This window comes from Pelodiscus sinensis, chromosome 31 (genome assembly GCF_049634645.1).
Source record: "Pelodiscus sinensis isolate JC-2024 chromosome 31, ASM4963464v1, whole genome shotgun sequence".
Taxonomy (NCBI): domain Eukaryota; kingdom Metazoa; phylum Chordata; order Testudines; family Trionychidae; genus Pelodiscus; species Pelodiscus sinensis.
In genome coordinates this window covers 6,243,672-6,262,515 of record NC_134741.1, presented here as the reverse complement: position 1 = coordinate 6,262,515, position 18,844 = coordinate 6,243,672, and the positions used below count along the sequence as shown (strand labels likewise).

At 55.5% G+C, this 18,844-nt stretch overlaps 6 non-coding genes across 6 annotated transcripts; 4 read left to right on the top strand and 2 right to left on the bottom strand.

The window, feature by feature from the left end:
- The first annotated feature begins 1,143 nt into the window (after positions 1 to 1,143).
- TRNAS-GCU (transfer RNA serine (anticodon GCU)) lies at positions 1,144 to 1,225 on the top strand. Its single transcript has one exon. It is a non-coding gene; the product is annotated as a tRNA-Ser (tRNA).
- Positions 1,226 to 3,240: 2,015 nt separating this feature from the next.
- TRNAI-AAU (transfer RNA isoleucine (anticodon AAU)) lies at positions 3,241 to 3,314 on the bottom strand. Its single transcript has one exon. It is a non-coding gene; the product is annotated as a tRNA-Ile (tRNA).
- A 2,607-nt stretch (positions 3,315 to 5,921) lies between these two features.
- TRNAS-AGA (transfer RNA serine (anticodon AGA)) lies at positions 5,922 to 6,003 on the top strand. The gene has a single exon. It is a non-coding gene; the product is annotated as a tRNA-Ser (tRNA).
- Positions 6,004 to 10,037: 4,034 nt separating this feature from the next.
- Positions 10,038 to 10,120, top strand: TRNAL-UAA (transfer RNA leucine (anticodon UAA)). The gene has a single exon. It is a non-coding gene; the product is annotated as a tRNA-Leu (tRNA).
- A 4,603-nt stretch (positions 10,121 to 14,723) lies between these two features.
- Positions 14,724 to 14,832, top strand: TRNAL-CAA (transfer RNA leucine (anticodon CAA)). The gene is made up of 2 exons: positions 14,724 to 14,761; positions 14,787 to 14,832. It is a non-coding gene; the product is annotated as a tRNA-Leu (tRNA).
- A 1,574-nt stretch (positions 14,833 to 16,406) lies between these two features.
- Positions 16,407 to 16,479, bottom strand: TRNAV-AAC (transfer RNA valine (anticodon AAC)). Its single transcript has one exon. It is a non-coding gene; the product is annotated as a tRNA-Val (tRNA).
- Between the last annotated feature and the right edge of the window lie 2,365 nt (positions 16,480 to 18,844).

Genomic DNA, 18,844 nt, shown 5'->3' with positions numbered 1-18,844 from the left:
TGGCGTCCAGATTCAGCCACTGTTGAAACTGATCAGCAGCAGCTGAATCTGGACGCCAGTTCTGACTTACATACAGATTCAACTTAAGAACTAACCTACAGTCCCTATCTTGTACGTAACCCAGGGACTGCCTGTAGGCGCATTGATTATTTTGAACTATGGGACGCACCCCTAGTGGGTTACAGCTGAACTCTGCCCCCAGCTCCCTGCTCCACCCACCCACCTACCTACTGACTCCCTCGCTGCCATGGGGCTGTTTGCACTGGCCTCTTCTCTCTGTAGCCAGGCTTCAGCCAGGACTGAGACTCAGGCAGGAGAATGTGACCCGGCTCCCTGCACCTGGGCCCTGCATTTCTCATCCCTTCAGAGACACTTGCTAGTGGTGGAATAAATCACAGTCACATGAGTGTAGATTATGAAACTTTGTAGCTATTGTTGCCTTGGAAACTCCCCACAGACCTTCCCCTGGGGTCCCGGGCAGCCGCTCACATCGCAAAGCTCACTTCGAGGTGAGGGTGCTGTGTAGACGTGCCCGTCCTGTTGAGGGCCAGCCTGCTGGGGGGAGGCTCTGGCCACTTCCTTTCCTTGTCTCTCTCAGGCTGTGTCTACACTGCAGGGCTACGTCTACACTGCAGGCTTTTTGTGCAAGAGCAACTGCTCTTGTGTAAAATCTTGCAGAGCGTCTACACTGAAGGCACATTTTTGCGCAAGTAAATGTATAGTGCAGCATCAGACAACAGGGCTTCTTGCACAGAAGTTATTGCTCTCCCCACGAGTAATAAGCCCTCTTGTGCAAGAACTCGTCCACAAGGTGGCAGTGTGGACGGGCAACAGGGGTTTCTTGCTCAAGAAAGCCATGTATCTAAAATGCCCGTCAGAGCTTTCCTGCGCAGGAAAGCGTCCACACTGCCATGGCTGCTTTTACAGAAAAGCACTTCTCTTGTGCAACAGCACAAAACAGGGTAGATGTAGCCAGGGGGTGTTTGGGTTTGTTACGAGCACTGAGCTTTGTACAACAGCCCAGGGAACATTGTGAAAAGCTAAAACCTTCCCACCCTGGGTGTCCCTGGCCAGTCAGCAAGTGGCAGAAAGGTTCCCTGAAGTGCTGACTTCAGGTGATTTGAAGCAAAATGTAACAGCTCAGATGAGGTGGCCGAGTGGTTAAGGCGATGGACTGCTAATCCATTGTGCTCTGCACGCATGGGTTCAAATCCCATCCTCATCGGGTGTTTGCAGCCCATCCTCTTGCCTCTCTCAGAGGTTCAGTGCCAGCCTCTCCTGCAACCCGGCCTGCCCCACAGGGGAAATCTCCACAGAGACACTCCCAGCTGGGACCCTCAATCCCTTCTGCCCTCAAGGGGAAACCTCACAAAGGAGATTCCAGGCAGCCAGGCCATGGGGGGGGTCTCTGAGATGTCCCACCCTGCTGTTGCCATGGTCCCTCTGTGAGGTCACTGCCTCCCAACCAATGAGCTGAGGTGCTACACAAGGCCCTTGTGATGTCACTGCTGCCTTGCAGGCTCATGTCCTGCCCCTGGCCAGCCCCTTGGCATGTGTGAGCTGCTCTCTCTGCCCCACTCACTCAGGGCTGGTTCTGGGGCTCACGCAGGGAACATCAGAGGCTGCTCAGGGGGCCACATTGCTAGGCCAGGAGCCAAAGTTGAAGAAGGGACATTTAGAAGGTGAATTTCTGTCTCTGGCACTGTCCCACCTGACAAAGAATTTACATTCCTCTGCTTTCTGAGACAGTTGACAAGGATGCTCCACAGTGGCTGTCTCTCTCTCTCCCTCTCTGCAGAAGCTGTTCAGACCCCTCACTAGCCAATGCTGGTGTCAGGTGCAGCTCTGAGTGCTATAATTCCAGGTGTGCAAAGTCAGAATGAAGGGGATGCATTTTGCTCTAGAAGTGACAGCCGGAGGGAGGTGGCTGGAGCAGAGCAGGGTCTTTCTGGAGACAAAGAGGAGCCTGAGGATGAGAAGGCCCATGAGAGGCAGAGACTCCAGAGCGGGGGGGCTAGTTATTTGGTCTGGCAAACCGGCATGGCCCAGTCTGGCTGCTTTGATGTTCTATTTGGCTGTTCTTGTCCCCTCTGGGCAAGGGAGAATGGACCCTCCCCGCATCCAGAAGTGGACATTAAATGGCCTGTGAAAGGCTCGTGTAGGTGAGCAAGGAGCTGTGCTTTATGTGTCTTTGATGGTGTAGTGGTTAGGATCCAGTACTTTCATTGCTGTGGCCTGGGTTCAATTCCCAGTCATGGAAGCCCCTGGCAACTTTTACCAAACAACTCCATAGTCAACTTTCATGGCCTTAGTCAACTTTCTTGCCACATGTTACAGCAGCTGTGACCCAAGAGGTTAACTCAGGGCCCCTTTCCCACCTCTCCCTCACTGCTAAAAAAAGGGTCTAATGGTGCCAGCAGCCTTTCAGAACATCCCCCAGCCCTTCCCTCCCCCTTGGCTGGGCACTGTCTGGACTCAGGCCTCCCCAGTGCCAGCCTAAGGGCTCTGGAGAGGACAGGGCAGCTTCAGGGGCAGAGTCCTTTTTTCTGCAGTAGCTCAAACCCAGCCCCTTCGTTCCAACTAACTTTACTCCTCATTTTTTGCCCCTCTGTGTCTCCCCCCCAACACACCCCCTTTCCCACTCCCCCCCCCCCCCCGCTGGTAACACAATCAGGACTTTTCCCTTGAAAGAACAAACTCTCTGGTTTTTATGTGGGGAATGTAAAACCGGGGAGGGGCTGGGGAAAGACCCTGGGAGGGGGGTGGAGGCTGGGAGGAAGGGCTAAGGCTGGCACCTTCCTCTGATGGTCCCACTGCTTCATATCAGGGGCCTCAGCAGCGCTGGGGGGTGGCTCCAGGGGGAGAAGCTGGTTCAGGTGAACTTGAGCTGCTGGGCCACTGAAGCAGGCCCCCAGCAGCAGCCTCTGTGCAGGGAACACACGCTCCAGGCCTCCCGGTCATATTGAGTCTCCCCATGTGGCTTGGGCTCCAGAACCTGCCCCCCAGCTGGTGCCTTGAGGTAGCCACTGCAACAGCAGGAATTTGGGCATCAGTTCCCCTGCTTTTGGGGACAGGAAGCCAGGCCAAGGCCCTTTTAGCCACTGGAGCTGTACAGGCTGGAGCCTCCCCCTGCCAGATCTCTGCCCTGCTTCCTGCAAAGTTCACATTTTTGCTTTTTTCTGCTTCCCTGTCCATAGCAGGCAGCTAAAGGAAGGGAAGTTACCAAACCAAACACCCCTGTGGCCAGCATGGGGCTTGAACCCATGACCTTGGCGTTATTAGCACCATGCTCTAACCAACTGAGCTAGCCGGCCTACAAAAATGCAGCTCACCAGTGGCCCTTTCAAGAAAGGCACCTCAGGCAGCTGCAGGGACGTCTCTGCAGCTGCCAATGGCTCTTCTCTGACAGGGCCACTAGCGACTCACTGTGACGTGGGCTGGCTAGTCCAGCTGGTTTGATGGTTGGCCAAGGTGGCTAGCGGCCGGCAGACCCGGGGCAAAGAGGCAGCCGGAAGCTCTTGCTGCCAGCACCTTGCCTCCCAGCTTCTTCCCTGCCAGCAGCAGCAGAGTCCTGAGCGCTGCCCTTGACACCATGGGACCTGTTTTACTTGGGTTCCTTCCACCCAGAGCCCCCTTCTTCTCCTGGGCTGTGAGGAGAATCACTGGGATCCTTTCTCATATCCCAGCACAGGGCCATCTCTCCAGTGACAGGAGACGGGGCTGGTTTCAAGATTTCTTTTAGCGCAGCAGCAAGAGGAGATGCAGGAAAATCAACCCCGTTTGCAAGCTTTGTGTGACAGGAGGGGTGTGAGCTGGGGAACCTGCCCCCCCCCCCAGAAGGGCATTTGGGTGCACCCAGGGGCAGCAAGAATTCAGGCCCCCAGGCGAGTGCATTGGGGACAATGTGTGAGCCCTTCCATGAGCATTTTCTGCTCCCACTGGGGAAGGCAGCTGGGCAGGACCAGCCTGCAGCCCACGTCCCTTTCAGCCCCAGGTGCAGGAGGTAACAGAGAGGGGAGGAAAGTCCATGACCAGAGCCTCCTCCCAGCAGTCTGGCCCTGCTCAGAGTCTGTGCATGATGGAGCCTCTCCCAGCAGGGCGATGGCCTGTTCTCTGCAAAGTGCTCAGCTGGTTCATTTTTCTGCAGGCCCATTGTATGTGTCCCTGGTGGCTTCATTTACAGTTTTCATTCTTTACATTTGCATCCCTTTTTGGAAAGAGGGTGCAAGTGTAAACATACCCTATGTAGCGAGAGTTGGCCTCCAGCAGTTGAGCCTGGCTATGTCCCTACTGCAGAAACCCAAAGGGAGCAAAGAGCAGAAGTACTGGAAGCTGGTGGGGTACCCTCTGAATTTGATTTAGTGAGTCTTAATTGGACTTGCTAAATCAAACTCCAGAAGATTGGTTGTTGCCATTCTTCCCCCACAGGGTGTGATTCTTGTTCTTCTGCACAGCACAGCCCAGGTAGACCAAAGACCTTCAGATCACACCCTTGCTGAATTGATGGGAATAGAAACAGAAACCAGACACACAGCAGATTTGAAATTGCTTCAGTTGAGATGGGTTTGCCTGGTTTATGTACATTGACACAGGACCACATTAGGGATTTGGTGTAATTTTAGGAATGTCTGTACAGCAGAAATCCAGAATATGATGCAACTGGAGAGGCAAACATTTCAGGAAAGTTGATCAACCTTTCAGGGGGCACTTGGAGTTGAACCAGAGACCACTTTGCCTGCAGGTAAACACTCACCACTGAAATACACCCCCAGTACTCTTGCTTGTTTGCATCCAGTGTTAGGAAATTAGCCGCTGGCAGCACTGTCTGCAGGAGCAGGTGGTGCCTTGCACACATGGCGGGGGGAGGACGGCCCTCTATGGGGTCAGACATGTGTGGTGTCCCCCCACCTACAATCAGCATGACACGTCACAATAGCGCATCACCCCCTGTGCTCCCAACTGCCCTGTGTGTGTTGCAACCTCACAACACTCACCTGATGTTCCCTCCCCGGTGCCCGAAGACATTTGGGAGGCCTCCTGCATCTGGGGGACCGGTTCCAGGGGGAGGGTCACAATGTTCCTGGAATCCTCCTTCTCCTCATCCTGGAGCTGCTGTGTCAGCAGGGTTGTTGTCCTGAAGCTGCGGCTACTGCTGCCCAGGTGTCTCCATCCCAGACTCCACAACTGTCCCTGGAGACAGGGTTCCCCAGGACTAGGTCCAGTTCCTCACAGTATGCACAGTCCTGCGGTGCTTCCCCAGAGCAGGAGCTGCGCTCACAGGTCCTCACATACCTCTGCCACAATTTCTTGACCTTGGATCTGACTTGGTCAGGGGAGGGGGGAGGTGGCCTTTCTTTGCAAGGCCGTTAGCCATTTGGCCATAAATACCTGCATTCCTCCGCCTGGACTGCTGGGCCTGCAGAGACTCCTCCTTGGACCACAGCTTTATCTCTGGCCCAGACCATGACAGTGCCCGGCACTTGCTGCCACTTGCTTGCTCCTGCGATGTGTCCCTGGAAGGGCCAGAGGGGTCCCTGGGAGCTTGTGCCTGTGACGTGGGTCTCCAATAGGCTGGAAGCGCTCGATCTTAGCCGACTGGATAGTGAAATTATACTAAAATAATTGGTTAAGGTAGAACTAAGTGGTACTTGAATTTCTCTTTATAAACTGGGGTCCAAGAAGGAGACCAGCAAGAAGAAGGAAAAGGGGAGAAGAGAAGAGAAGAGGAAGGAAAAGAAGACCAAGAAGGAGGAGAGAAGACCTTGAAGCAGAACTCACCTCCAAGGCAGCCTAAGACCAGAACAGCCAGGACTCCTCTGCACAGCTGTTGCAATGGTTTGCTGTGTGAACTCTGTGGCAGGTGACATTAGGGCTGTGCACTGGGATTATTTACCAGTTTCTCTGGCTTTACTGTCCCCAGAGCTGTGATGGCCGAGCGGTTAAGGTGTTGGATTAGAAATCCAATAGGGTTTCCCTGCGCAGGTTCAAATCCTGCTCACAGTGATGTCTGTGTTTTGCCCACACCTCTTCCTCGGGCAGCAAGGGCCTCTGTGATTTACCAGCAGTGGGGCTGTTACTGTTGGCATCAGGACTGGATTAAGGGGTGAGCTAATGGGGCAGCTGCCATCAGGCACTGGCTCCTGGCAGGCTGCAGCAGCTGCCCCTGGGCTGGGGCTGCATTAACCTCCACAGCACCTGTCAGCAGTGTCCTTCCCCATGCAGCAGTGGAGCTTTGTATAACCTGCCCCAGGGGACCCTGGGTTGCACGCCAGCGGTGGTGGCAGGGCCAGGCTGTGCAGCACAAGAGTATCCTGCTACCACAGGCTCCACGCATGGAGGGGGAGGGGCTGTATATGCACTGTGCACCCAGGGTGGAACCTCACATGGACCGTGAGCCGGGGGGCAGTGCCACATGCCTGGGGCACTAGAATGGCTCAGGCCAGCCCTGGTCAGCATCTAACTAATTGCAGCATCAGGCCATGTCTTCACTCAGGTGGAGATTTCTGCTGCAATCCATCTCCCAGAGTTTGATTTAGTTTGATTTAGCAAGTCTAGATAAGACTCTCTAAATCAAACCCAGAGGGCACCTGCACCAGTACACACTGCTCCTGCTCCTGCTGCCATCCTACTTCCACTGTTAGGACACCAGCAAACTCAACAAAAGGTAAAACCAACTCCAGATATGTGTTGGGATATGGTGGAAAGAAGAGACACATTGGCCTCACCACAAGGCACCACTGGGAGTTGAACCCAGGATCTTCTGCTTACAAGTCAGCTGCTTTAGCCAACTAAGCCATGGTGCTCTCTTTAAAAGTAGCCCTCAAACTGTTCTACTTTATGGTTCCAGAGAACATGTTCCCATTCCAAAGTGCAGCCGTTCATCGTTCCCCTCCAGCTCCTGCTGTGTCTTGAGGTCTGCGCAGCCTAAGACATTAGATTGGCAGCTGGAACCCAAAACCTTTTTGTCAATTGTAGCCCCAGGCCCCAAAGGGACAGACCCAAGGCAGCCGCCTGGTCCTAAGGCCGGGCCTGCAGCCAGGGGGAGGCAGAAGAATCTCTCCTTTCAGAGGGCATCAAATAAGCAGGCAGGCTAGCTCAGTTGGTTAGAGTGTGGTGCTAATAATAACAAGGTCATGGGTTCAAACCCCATGTTGACTACAGAAATGTTTGGGGAGGGATGGCTCAGTGGTTTGAGCATTGGTCTGTGAGTTCAATCCTTGGCACAGGCCAATTGGGGCAAAAATTCATTAGGGGATGGTACTTGGTCCTGCTGAGAAGGCAGGGGACTGGACTTGATGACCTTTCAGTGTCTGGTCTAGGAGACAGGCAATCTCCAATTTTTTTTTAAAAAAAAGGGGAACTGAAGGGCCTTTGCTGATCACAGGCCTTTGCTGTGCTGGCTGAGCTTTGGAAGGGGGCCTGGGGCAGGCTGCTGCTTTGCCCAGGTAGCCCTTGGGTGAGTGTTGGGGCAGGAGAACCCAGCAACACAGGGGGCTCTAATGGGCACTTAACTGGCAGAAGGACCCTTGAGTGACACCAGGCAGAAAGGCTGCATCTGTGGCTGCCCTGGCAGGCTCTGCCCCCTTCTCCCACTGGCCTGGACCTGGCACCACAGAAAGCCCCTTGGCAAGCCAGAGGCCTCAGGCCTGTCCCTGTCCCTCTGAGGGGTTTGTGACTTGGCCTCCCCTGCCATTGGTGCTGGCTCTCCTGGCTGCTGGCCAAAGGAGGCAGTGAGGGAGGAGCACTGCCTGCAGAGGCTGACAGCTCTGGCTCCAGCACAAGCTCACAGGGGGAAATGTGCCCAATGTTCCAGGCCTGGGCGCAGCCCACAGGCCTGTGAGGGACAGACTGAGACTGAGAGCAGGGCCCCACGGCATAGGAACGGGAGTCAGGGAGAGAGCAGCAGCTTGGACTCACTGGTGAGTCTCACTTGCTGACCAGACTCCTGGGATCTGGGGTCAGAGCCCCCTGGCCACAATGCTACTCCAGGGGGGCCTGGTTCTGGGGGCTGGAGGCCTTTGCCCTGGAGTCTCAGAGCTCTCCCAGTGTCGGCTGCCTCTGGCCTGAATGGTGCTGGATGCTCCTGCTCCCCTCCCAGCAGGCTGGCCCTGCGCAGGCTCTGTGCTCGCTGGAGCCTCCTCCTGCCAGGTCCCCGGCCTGCTCCCTGCAAAGCCTCAGCCTGGCTCCTGGCTCCTGGCTCCTTTCCAGCCCTCTGCTTGCAGGGCCCCTGGAAATGGCTCTGGGCGGATCCCGAGCCCCAGCATTGGGTGCAGCACTGCTGGGCCCCCGGAGCCTGGGCTGCAGCCAGGAGGGGGAATCTCCCGCAGGGCCGGTGGCTGGTGGGATGTAGAAAGCTGCTCCCTGGGAACTTTTCCTGGAAACCTTTCCCATGGCAGTGCCCCCCAGCCTGGACATTCCCTGCCCGGCCCGGCCCCCGCCCACCCTGGGGTGGGGCGGGCAGCATTTGTGGGGGCAGGTAGAAGAGGCCCCCCTCCCCTTCCCAGAAGACCAGACCTCCCCAGGGTGGCAGTGGGGGTATCTGGCCCAGGGCTGCTCGCAGCAGAGGGGGCTGTGATCCCAGCCTGGGGCCAGGGAAGCTGCTACCAGCTCGTGCGGGGCGGGGGGAGCCATCCCCGAGAGGGTGGGGAGGGGGCTCAAGAGGGGTGGGGCAGATAAGAGAGGTGAAGGGGAACAGGGACGTGTGAGGTGGGGCAGGAAGGGGAGGCAGGAGGCACTGAAGGGAGGTTGGGGGGATCATGCCAGGCATGGGGTGGCGGGGAGCAGGGGTGCAATGGAGGGAAACTTGGGGGGGTCACAGGAAGAGAAAGGGGGCAGGGGAGGTTGGGAGGAGACAGGGGGAGCAAGAGCAGCCTGGCTGGGGAAGGGGGAGACACAGGGCAGGGCTTGTACAGAAGGAAGGGGGGAGATACCATGGCAGCTCCCCCACCCCCATCGGGCAGGAGGGGGGGCAGAGGTGACTGGTGGTGGCACTTGGGGGCACCAACTCCTCTGCCCCTGACAAAATTTCTAAAGTTCATAACCAGGGTGTCCCAAATTCCCCCTGCCTCTGTGGGTGCCTCTCCCTGCGCCCCTCCCTCTGCAGGCTCCAGTCCCCCCGGGGGAGGAGCTGCCCCCTCCAGCAGCCTGACGGGAATTGTTTCTGTGATTTTTTTAAGTGTAGATATCTGCAAACACTGATCTGTAGGGACTGGTAATGGTTTATTTCCATATTTGCAGATTTGTTATTTGCATAATGTATATGCAGATATGTAAATATGTTACCAGTCTGGCAAAAGTTTGTGAATGGGTTTGGCTGTCCATGGTATTAAAAAAAGGTTAGCAATCACTGGCCTGATCCATGGGGGCTGGCCAAATGCAAGGCAGGGAAAACACTAGGGCTCTGTCTACACTCACGGATTCTTGCATGAGAAATATGCAAATGAGGCTAAGCGTCGAATATCGCCGAGCCTCATTTCCGTACCTAATGAGCCACCATTTTTGCAGAAGAGACTCTTGAGCCAGAAGGAGCTGTCTACACTGCCCCTTCTTGCACAACAAAAACCCTCTTGTGCAATTCCTCTACGACGATAATTTTCAGGAATAGCGACATTGCACAAGAGGGTTTTTCTTGCACAAGAAGGGGCAGTGTAGACAGCTCCTTGTGGAGCAAGAGCGTCTTCTGCAAAAATAGCAGCTTATTAAGTATGCAAATGAGGCTCCATGATATTCCACGCTTAGCCTCATTTGCATATTTCTTGTGCAAGAAGCTGGGAGTGTAGACATAGCCCAGTGAATGTGTGGGGGGGGGGGGGGTATTTTCCCCACCAGGCCTTTGTCCCTCGGAATCCCTGGGGACGTTGGGTTTTCTCTTGTTTAGTTTCCCTTTTCCCTGCTTCCCTCCTCACTGTGGGGGAGGGGGCGACTCTTTCACCCTTTCGGTGGGAAGCCCTGGCACAGAGATGGGACGGGCAGATACTCTGAGAGTGAGCTCCTGGGGTATTTGGGGAGAGACCTTGCACGTCTACCCTTTCTCCATCACCAGGATGGCCGAGTGGTTAAGATGTTGGACTTAAGATCCAATAGCTGTTTGCCTGTGTGGGTTCAAACCCCACTCCTGGTAGCTTCCTGTTTTGGACAGACATCCATCTGGATGGTGCTTTGTTCTGCTGTGAGTCAGGGGACTGGACTTCATCTCTGAAAGTCCCTTTGGCTATGTCTGCAGTGGCGGCATGTTGCGCAAGAACACATCCCCCCTGCCATGTGCGAGATGTGCTTTTGCTCAAGAGCATCCATGGCAGTGTGGACACTCTCTTATGCAAGAAAGCTCTGATGGCCATTTTAGCCATTGGGCTTTCTTGCACAAGAAACACTTGTCCCATGTCCACACTGCCCTCTTGTGCAAGAGCTCTTGTGCAAGAGGACTTACACCTGTTAGAAAAGAGAGTAGCTCTTGCACACGAAGCCCTTTCTTACCACACTTTTACAGTAAAACTTCTTGCACAAGAGCGAGTGGGCAGTGTGGCCCCTCTTGCACAATAACACGCCAGTGTAGACACAGTCTCCCAGTTCTAGTCCCAGTTCTGATTGGCTGAGCAGGGGCCAGTCACAGGGAGGAGACTCAGGACTTTCTTGTTCTCCTTAAGTCCCAGCAAACGAGCCAGAACCAATCGACTGCTCTGGGAATTGTCGTGCTTCTCGCCAGTGCTTGTCTCTGAGCAGCTCCTGAGTCTCTCTGTGTCCCGGTGCTTCTAACCCACTGGCTGAGCCATCCCTAGGCCGGGCTGTGGGGCTGTAGCTCCTTTGAGGCACTTTAGTCTAATCCGTCAGGGTCTGATCTGAGGGTGAGCTTCAGCATCAGGGCTTCTGGGTCCTGTTCTTCAATCCCCACCCCACTCAGTCACCCACCCCCAGCCTCTTCCAGCACAGCCTGCCCCACCCCCTCCCCACAGGGCTTCTACAGGGGCCTCTGTCCCAGGGGGAATGGGGAGCCCCTGCCCCCGGCACCCACCCACCTACCCTGCTGCTGCTCCCACCAGAGCAGAGGATTTACCCGGCACAAGTAAGTGCCTCTGTCCCCCCTGACCCCGGATGCTGGGTTCCCTCCTGTTTAGGTGCCTGGCCCCAGGTAAGGTCATATGAGACCTTTCTTCCCACCCAGCCCCTGCCCTGCTCCCCCCCCCCCCTTCTCCGGGTCTTGCTTTGACACCCTCCCATGTTCTTGCTCCTTCATCCATGTTCCTTCTGGACATGCACATGCACAGCACTCCTTGGTGCTTCTCAGTCCGGGACCTGCAAGGAGGAACCAGCCCTTGGAGCTCTGCTTGCACCAGATCTGGTAGTTTCCCACCACATCTCACCTGGGAAGATGTGACTTGTTCTCCTTCCTTCTGACCTTACGTCTCCGTTCCCTTCAAAGGTCTCCGCTGCCTCGGGACCCACCTCCTCAGGGTGCTGCCCCTCTGCACTTGGGCTGAGAAGTCTCATTGGGACTCGTCTGTTGACGGCATTAGTCAGCCCGATGGCCAGCCGGATCCATTCCGTAGCGCTGCCCGAGAGGGAGCTTTACAAGTGCCCAGTGTCCATTGGTATTTTCTGGGGCTCTGTGTAGGCGATTGGGCTTGGCCATCTTTCCATGGGAAATGCCTCTTCTTTGGAACAGCAGCTCACACGAGTTCATGGAACTTCTTCTTCTCAGCTTGGGAAAGGGACAAGCAAGGGGCGATGGGACAGAGGTTTATGTAATGATGACAGGGGTGCAGAAAGCAAATAAGAATTTTTATTCTCCTATTCAAGATCCTGGGTGACAGACTGAAACTGGTAAGTAACCAAATTAAAAGTGAATCAAAAGGGAGCATTTTTGCGCCCAGTGGAACTCCTTGCCAGAGGATGTTGTGGAGGTGAAATCTACAAGAAGGTCCAAAACAGAACTGGATTATTTAATGCAGGAAAGGTCAATCAATGGCATTTAACCAGGATGGACAGGGCAGGTGTCCCTAGCTGGTGTATTCTAGAAGCTGGGAATGGGCGACAGGAGGCATCACTTAACAATTGTCTGTTCTGAGGATTCCCACTGGGCAATGGAATTGGCTGCTGTTGTGAGACAGGATCCTGGGCTAGTTGGACAACTGGCATGGCCCAGTCTGGCTGTTCTGATGTTCTGTTTGGTTTCTGTTCTTGTCCCCTCTGGACAATGGAAAATGGAGCCATGTCCTGAAGGGGACAGAAAGTGGCCTGTGAAAGGCTAGTGCAGGTAAGGAAAGACCCCATGTGCAGGTGTCCCTGATGGTCTAGTGGTTAGGATTCAGCACTTTCACTGCTGAGGCCTTGGTCCAATTCCCAGTCAGAGAAACCAGCCTCACTTTTCACCTGACATCTGCCTACTCATTCATCTTACCTCATTGTTACAGCAGCTGTGACCCAAGCGGTTCACTCAGGGCCCCTTTCCCACCTCTCCCTCCCTGCCAAGACAGCACCTGCCATTTTCACAAGCCCTTCAGAAGGGGCAGAGCTGGTGACTCAAACTGCCCCTCCCCTCTCCCACGTGGGCAGCCCTGCAGGAAGCTCTGTGGCGCACACAGCACTAGCCCAGCGCAGTGTCAGGTCGGCACAAGATCCATTGGTTCAGTTTGGTTGTTGAAGGAGACAACCCAGAACTGGCTCCAGCCCCCACTCAGTAACCTGGGGAAATGACCCACCAGGTCTGGGACCCTCGGAGAGGCAACGATTCCCCACTGGCCAGGGCAGAGCCTCCCGCTGACACAGTCATGGAGCCTTCTCCCCCTGGGCCTGCCTCCCCCTTCACTCAGCTCTCACTGCTCGGTGCTGCCAGGGAGGGGCCTCACTGCGAGAGCCGCCTGGGCAGGTTCCTGCCACAGAGACACGTCCCAGAGCAGGACGGATGCTCAGACCGACACTGAGTGTTGCTCAGCGCTGGGGTGAGACAGGGAAGGACAAAAGGGTGTAACGGTGCCACCAGCCTTTCAGAGCAGCCCCTGGCCCCACCAGCACATCCCAGCTCTTCCCTCTGCCCTTGCTGGACTCTGCTGGGCACTGTCTGGACTCAGTCCTCCCCGGTGCCAGCCTAAGGGCTCTGGAGAAGACATGGCAGCTCCATGGGCAGAGTCCTGAGCCCCTGGCAGGGCTCATTAAGCAGTTGGGGGGAGGGCAGGGTTGCTGCACAGGTTAGGGCTGGCCTGGGCAATGACTTTTGATGGGGAACCACTCCCAGGGCTGCACTTTTCCATACTATTAATGGAGGAGGCGGGGGTCTGGGATGCAGGTTGGTGCAGACAGGAGCTTGGGGCAGAGGACTGGGGTGCAGGAACAATTGCAGGGGGTTGGGTTGTAATCTGGGGCAGAGGATTGGGGTGCAGGATCTGGGAGGGGTGAGGGTTCAGGATGGGGGCAGAGGGTTTGGTTTACATGGGGTACCAGTGGGTTGAGGGAAGGGAGGGGCTGGGGTGCCAGAGGCAGGCTCTGGCTGGGAGACTTACCTGGCTCACTCCCGGCCAGCAGCCCAGCACATTTCTCAGGCAGCTACTTCCCTGCCCCCACACAGGCTCTCAACCTCCTTTAGCCAATAAGCTGAGGGGCTGCGAAAGGCCCTTGTGATGTCACTGCCACACCCACCCCTGCCCTCCAGGGCTAATGTCCTGCCCCAGGCAGCCCCTTTGCATGGCTGAGCTGCTCCCAGGGTGAAAGTGACACATTTCTCACAGGGACTGTTCTATTGGGCACCACCGCTTGGGCAGGGGAAGGCTCAAGGCAGGAAGTTGGGGGAGGGGTTGTGATAGGACAGTACCTGTAAGAAATTAAAGTGTGGAGTGGAGTGTGGGAGGCTCAAGGTAGGTACTTGGGGAGCGTGTCAGTGGGGGGTGGGGCTCAGGGCAGGGGTGAGGATGTGGAAGGATACAGAAGTCAGGGCACAGGATTAGGGATGTGGGGGGGCTTGGGGCTGGGACTGTGTGTGTGTGTTGAGGGGATCAATGGGACTAGAATCCCAGCTCCCTCTGCTCTGGGCCCCCTGAGGCCCTTTAACACACAAGGGCTTTCTCTGCAGCGCACTGAGGAGAGGAACCCCTGAGCCAGTGATGCCGCTTTGCCCAGGTTGGCATGGACAGGAAGCAGGCCGGGTGCCCAGTAACCCCAGACAGATGTGCACATCTGCATGTGAGCAGCAGCTGTTGTGGGGCTCTAGAAATCTCCCCCTAGATCCAATTCCCCACGTGCCAGGCACCAGTAAAGCCAGGGCTCCGGGGTCTCAAGCAGAGCACTGCTGGGGGCGGATATGTGTCTATTTGAGGCAGGTTCCTCACTCCCACGTCCCAGACACGTACTGTGGCACAAAGACCAATGGTCCCTGCACAAAGTGTGTCACAGGGATAAGCGTTAGCCCCAGGAACAAGCATCTCCCTGCAGAAGAGACACCCCTGGTCTGGAGCCAACAAGCCCAGGAGACACCCAGCTCAGGATCCCCAGGCACTGACACAGACTCCCTGGCACAGAAGAATCCCAGGCCTCAGTTCTGCCGGACAGAGTTTTCTCCTCTTCTGTTTCTTGTCAGCTCCCTGCAAAACACCTCGCAACGTTAGATGAGGGTGAGTGGGGATAAACCCAGCTGGGCTGTAGAGCGGCTGTTAGGTGGGGAAAGAGAGGTGCTCCCGCCGCGTCCCCGAGCAACTCACACATGTAAGAAAACTGCCATTGGAGGTGGCTGCATGGGTGTCAGGATGGCCGAGTGGTCTAAGGCGCCAGACTCAAGGACCTATCTTTCCCTTAGTTGGGTGTTCTGGTCTCCACATGGAGGCGTGGGTTCAAATCCCACTCCTGACACATTCTCTTTTCTTATATCATCTCTTTTATGTCTAGAGAGGTGACCTCATTTCCCCATCTCTCCTGACATTGTAGGAGCCCTTGCTCCTCCCACATGCTCATGAAAGCATTTCTCCTAGGCTGCATCTACACAGCAGCGTTCCTTGGGCATAACGGCCATTACACTGCAATAACAATGGGAGCGTCTACACAGCAATTCCATTATTCCGACTTCTGTAACGCTCCATCCAGACCCGTGGTCTGAGGAGCCAGGAGGTTTCCAGGCTGCAGACAGACAAGCCCACAGGCAAAGACAAAGCAAAGTGCCAGCCACTTCCTGCTCAGCCCAGCGGGGTCTCTGTGTGGCCCCCAGACCTTTTGTTTGCCGTTCCCTAGGTGCAGGGGCCCAGATTCAGCAACACTCACAGGCCCCACAGGAGGAGGCTGGTTTCCTGCTTCACCCCACGGCCCAGAAATGAGCCCACAGACTCCCCCTGTGCTCTGGAAGCCAGGTTTGTGTGTGAATTGTGTGGGGGTAGGTAACATCAGGCCTGGGCACTGGGATTATTTACCAGTTTCCCTGGGGGCCCTGCTGTTTTCACAGCACAAATATCTTTCCCATCCCCCCTGAGTCGTCCCTTTCCCAAGCTGAGAAGAAGAAGTTCCCTGAACTCCTGGGAGCTGCTGTTCCAAAGAAGAGGCATTTCCCATGGAAAAGATAGCCAAGACCAATCCCCTACACAGAGCCCCAGAAAATACCAATGGACACGGGGCACTTGTAAAGCTCCTCTCGGGCAGCGCTACGGAATGGATCCAGCTGGCCATCGGGCTGACTAACCCATCAACAGACGAGTCCCCGTGAGACTTCTCAGCCCAAGTGCAGAGACTGTGGAGTCTCCCGCTCCCAGCCCAGGGGCAGAGGGGCAGCGCCCTGAGGAGGCGGGTCCCAAGCAGCAGAGACCTTTGAAGGGAACGGAGACGTAAGATCAGAAGGAAGGAGAACAAGTCACCTCTTCCCAGGTGAGATGTGGTGGGAAACTACCAGACCCGGTGCAAGCCGAGCTCCAAGGGCTGGTTCCTGCCCTGGTGGCTCCTTGCAGGGCCTGGCTTGAGAAGTGCCAAGGAGCCATGTGTGGCCAGGAGAAAGGGTGCAGAAGGAACGTGGATGAAGGATCAGGGTGGGGGAGCAGGAAGAAGGGAGGGTGTCAAAGGAAGCTGGGGGTGCTGGGTGAGCTGGGGGGGGGGAAGAAAGCAAGGGGAACAGGGTGGTTGGGGTCTGGGCATGAGGCAGGACATTATGTGGCTTTGTGTCCACTTGCACCAAAGGCCACAGCCACACTGCCCTGAAGGTGCACAGCAGTGGCACTTCCAGTGTGGGTCCTGGACTGTGTGGCTGCAATGACCTGGTCCCAGGTAAAGCACTGGTGAGAAGTCTCAGCCCCAGCCCTGCATCCTCCTATCTCAGCCTAACCTGCTGAGCTGTTTCCCACATGCTCCTGAAGGCCAGCACACAGGCCACCCATCCCTGCACCAGGAGGCAGGCCTTAGAACTGCCTTGTGGGCACCCAGGGGAAGTGCAATAAGAGAAGACCCTGTGTTTCTGCCTGGCTTTGAACCAGGGACCTTTTGCATGTTAAGCAAATGTGATAACCACTACACCACAGAAACACACTGAACAGTATTTTCTGCTGCACTTAAACTTGGGCAAATATTCAGTTGCTAACCCTTTGGCCAACAGAGATTGCTGCAGGGCAAAGGAATTCTCTGTTGTCAATTTTGTGCCCTCAGGAAGGGACCAAACTGAAGGAGGCCGGGCCCCCACCTGGGGACTCCAACCTAGACCCTGAGACCAAGGGGTTTACAAGCCAGAGAGTCAAAGTTTGCTTCATTTTGCCCTCCCCCAACCCTGCAGAACCTCAAAGGCAACTCTGCAGGCCCAGCGTCTGACGGAGAGGTGCATGTTAGAGCCTCTGCCCACTGAGCTGTAGCTTTCTGTGCCCAGGGAGCCAGACACCACCAGGGTGGGAAGGCAGGAGGGAAATGGGGAATGGCCGAACTTTGTGAGACAATGGTGTTGTCTGGGACCATACAGTAGAACAGTTTAGAGGTGGGTCTGAGTAGGGCACCGTGGCTTAGCTGGCTAAAGCACTTGCCAAATAAACAGCAGCTCCTGGGTTCAGTTACCATTGGTGCCTTGTTGCAGCTTTTGCTCACATTTACTTATGCCCTTCTGGGACACAGAAGAGGCCTCCACTGGCCACCCATGGAACTGCTGGTTCAGGAAAAGGCTGATTGCAGAGGTGTGTTGGGAAGAAGGAAACCACAAGTCCCAAGAGGTTTCTCCCCCTCAAGTGAGACGCTCCTGATGCCCACAGACCCTGACTCTCCATGGCTGCAGGAGCTGCAGAGGTTGCACCCTCAGGCTCTCTAGGCCCTGACTCCTTCACACATTCACAAGTGTGTGTGGTGCTGACTCTCCTGTCCCAGTAATTGCAGTGAGAGCCCTGTTATAGCCAGTCACAGCAGCCCCTGCACTGGCTCCAGGCTTGTTGTTTCCTTCTTCCCAACATCCCTCCCCAGTCAGCCTTTCCTGAACCAGAAGTTCCATGGGTGGCCAGGGGAGGCCTCTTCTGTATCCCAGAAGGACCTAGGAAAATGTGAGCAAAGGTTACAACAAGGCACCACTGGGACTTGAACCCAGAATCTCCTGTTTATGAAATAGGTGTTTTAGCCAGCTAAGCCATTGTGCCCTCCTCCAAAGCCTCTTTAAAATGGCTCTTTATGTTTCCAGACAACACTTTTGACTCCCAAAGTGCAGCCATTCCCCATTTCCCTCCAGCCATGGAGTCCAGGCGGTTTCTGGCCTCCTGGGCACAGAAAGCTACAGCTCAGTGGGCAGGTGGCTTTGGCCTCCTTGCCCATGGGATGCTGTTGCAGGAAGGGCTGCTCAGCAGGGACGGGGTTCACCTGTCGAGGAAGGGAAGAGTATTTGGGTGCAGACTGGCTAACCTAGTGAGGAGGCTTTAAACTAGGTTTGATGGGGGCAGGTGCCCAAAGCCCACAGGTAAGTGAACAACATGGACACCTGGGAGATGGGGCAGAAATGGGAGAGAGCAGGGGCTGTAACCGCAGAGATAAATGAGGAACGAGGGACCACTGGGAAGCAAAATCTAATCTGTGTCTTAGATGCTGGTATAGACACATGGAAACGATGGGTAATGAGCAGGAAGAAGTTGGTATCACAGGGACGTGGTGGGATAATACACTTTATTGGAATTTTGGCACAGAAGGGTAGAGCTTGCTCGGGAAGGACTGGCAGGGAAAAAGGGAGGAGGAGTTTCCTTCGATATGAAACATGCAAACACTTGGCCTGAGGCAGAGTTGGACACAGCAGATAGACTTCTCAGGAGTCTCTGGGTGAGGTTAAAGGGGTAAAACCCCAGGGGATGTCACACTATGCATCTATTACAGACACCTCCCCAGGCAGAAGAGGTGCCTGAGGCTTTTTAAACAATTAACAAAATCATCCAAAGCGCAGCTGGTTTCTCACACTCAGCCTCACCCACAGCTGGGAGGCAGTTTGCAGGGAGCTGAAAAGAAACAGAAGAGGGGAAACTGGAGCCTGGCAGAACCAAGTCTTGGGATTCTTCTGTATCCAGATGTGCTAAGCAGCTGGCAGCCATGCTCCCAAGTGCTGGTCTGTTCCCACCCTCCCCAGGCAGGTGAATCCCCTCCGCTGGGTGTTACAGGCTGGACTTTGCCTGCCTGATTTTAGCCAGGGAACTGCTCCCTGTGAGGCAAACATGACACCCCCTGCCCTGCGGAAACCAGTCCATTGCCTTATGGGAAGAGGGAAGGAGCCCCTGGAAGCACTTAGCCCCTGGCTGGCTCTGCCTGTGGAAAAGAGGAAGTAGCAAACATGAATCCGTGGAGAATGTGGGTATCGATCCCACTGCCTCTTGCACGCAAAGTGAGCGCTCTACCACTCAAGCTAATTCCCCTGCCTGTGAAGAGTTTTCCTGCCCCACCCATC